Genomic DNA, 2572 nt, shown 5'->3' with positions numbered 1-2572 from the left:
GCAATGAGAATTTGTAGCAAAATACCAATAGAAACAGTCTGCTATACATGTATGAGGACTGTAGGAAATTCATCCCTACCCTAGTCACATGCAACTTTTGCACAGGGCAAATAATGAGAAGAATCATGTACAAAGTAAAAATACAAGCAGCACAGGATGTATAGGTCAATTTACCCCAATGTGATAGTTCTGACAATACATTAAAATATCAATTCTGAGTGCGTTCAAAGAAAAGGGTATCAGAGGATTAACCTGCTTGCATAAAAATCTTTATTATAATTATGCACTAGAAAATCACAACCGGTAATATGCAATAAACTATGCTGTGAATTGATGCAAAAGTAGAAAAGTGTATGGTGCATGTGCTCGATTTTCTAGCTACACTTTCAAAGAGAACAGCATTCAAATATTTGATGTAATTTTAACTTTATTGATTTAGAACAATAATTAATAAATGAACATTAATGAATAAAATAAAAAACGATAAAATTTTCAAACATCACAACAAGATTCAATGCACAGTAACTGTAGACAAGACAGCCCATTCCCACAAACAAGTACCAGGTAAACAAAATATATATTTATATAGCTATTTTAAACATAAATATAAACATCTTACTCTATATTGCAATAACTGGAATAAATACATTTTGAATATATAGTTGTAATCTCATCTTGTTTCATGAGCATTGATCATCATATTTGTTCCAAATTCTTTGATCAGAAGACCCTTCGTTGTTAAAGAATTGTACTACATGTATACAGGTATTGTATTTAAACAATGTACTAATAGTATGTACCCTGGTACATGAATAATAAGAGATTCATAATGTCAGAAATTGGGCATTCCTAAGTTACATAAATGTACCTGGCATGCAAATGATATGTGTCATATTACAATTATCATAGAACCTATTAAGTACCTATATAGTAAAACAAATGCACATTACTGTTTTCTACTATAAAATAAACAGACTTATTGCTTTGTCATGGTGTGTTTTACACTAAATAAAAAAAAAACATATGTTGGAGAAACTGGCCAATAAAAAGTACAGGTAAATCAAAAACGATTAAAAAAAAAAGAACCAAAACAACCTGTCATTGAGCAAACTTTTAAAAAATACTGCAGCTGAAATGTATTGTACTGGGTGGAAGACGAACATATAATAATAATTTATGAAAATTTTCAACTGTTGCTGTAGTATAGGATAACACAATAATGACAATATGCTGAAAGATTCTAATACTAAAAGGCACCTGATAAATGTTAATACCTAGAAGATTTGCAGCACCTTAGCATTTTTCATACAAATCATACAACAATATTTACCAGTAAACCAATTGAAAGATAAAAAAATTTACAATGAAATTTGTTCTTAATACATTGTATTTGCTCTATCTAAAAGAATATAATTTTAAAAAGTCTTCTCCTTTTCAAATACTCCATATTTCTTAAATTGAATAATGATGAAATTATCCTTTTGGTCTTGTAGAAACATAAACATATGCCACAATTATGGCTATGATCACCCCAAACACTGGAAGACAAATCTTTAGGACATTGTCATGGTTTCTTTTGTTTTCCATCTTTCTTTCCCTTTTCTCTTTTCTGTTTTCCTTCACTTTTCCTTTTAATTGTCGCATTGCTAAAAGGAGACTGTAATCTGTTGGTAACAAAATACCATTTAAAGAAAGATATTGAATAAGAGCAAAATTTATTCATTTTCAATCAATTCTACGTACATGCATTAATATTAATTGTAAGATAGTGTCAAATAGAAGAACAATTACACAATTTCTTTTAAAGGTGCTGGCCCAATTTTTTTTTTCAAAATCAAAAAATATTTTTCCACTTTGATCGATTATATAAATTAGCTTCATATTAAAACTATATTTCAGTACAATATGCAATATTTCGGTCCATCTTGAATTGTAACTTTTAGAGATAACGAAATTATACTCAATTACCTGTGATCGATTGAAAATAATCTCCGAAATATGATGTCTTGAATTTTTTTGCACAAGTGTGCCTGTTAATCTGTTGATTGAAAAAATATTAGTGTAGATCAGCGTGAAATAATCATTATTCTAAATATAGTGTTCATTTCTTAATAAAATAATTAATAAACACGTTTAAAACACCACATTACCTCTTTGCCACGTACTGAGCTAAATGCGTACAATGTCACGGCACGATATAAATTAACAAAAATGCAAATTACGTCGGATGTCACCTCATCAAACTCTTTGACACGTTTTCTACTTTCATTTTCTAAATAACAAAACTTAAGGTTTGGCTATTTGGAGGAAATCGAATGAAAAGTTCTTGGTATATATGGAAAAAATGAAATTTTTCCTGGTATATCTCTTTTAATTATTTTAACAATAAAAACTGGATGTCCTCAAAAAATTTATATTTATATTTTTAAAAAGTAATTTTGCTAAAATCCAATATTCAAACAACTATTCATTATTTGAAATCAATGTTTAAAAAAAATTATACATTTAACTGATCATTTTAGTAAGGAATATTCTGTTTCTGTTCATTAAATTGTGTATAAGGAGATAAAAA

General features: G+C 28.2%; 1 long non-coding RNA gene across 1 annotated transcript; it reads right to left on the bottom strand.

Moving 5' to 3' along the window:
- Positions 1-299: 299 nt before the first annotated feature.
- LOC128180021 (uncharacterized) lies at positions 300-2290 on the bottom strand. Its single transcript, XR_008243173.1, has 3 exons — positions 2151-2290; positions 1969-2038; positions 300-1664 (listed from the first exon to the last, which is right to left on the bottom strand). It is a non-coding gene; the product is annotated as an uncharacterized LOC128180021 (long non-coding RNA).
- Positions 2291-2572: the final 282 nt, after the last annotated feature.

The sequence above is a fragment of the Crassostrea angulata genome, chromosome 4, assembly GCF_025612915.1.
Source record: "Crassostrea angulata isolate pt1a10 chromosome 4, ASM2561291v2, whole genome shotgun sequence".
Classification (NCBI taxonomy): domain Eukaryota; kingdom Metazoa; phylum Mollusca; class Bivalvia; order Ostreida; family Ostreidae; genus Magallana; species Magallana angulata.
Note: the sequence above shows the minus strand (reverse complement) of the source record. Positions and strands in the feature narration are given on the sequence as shown.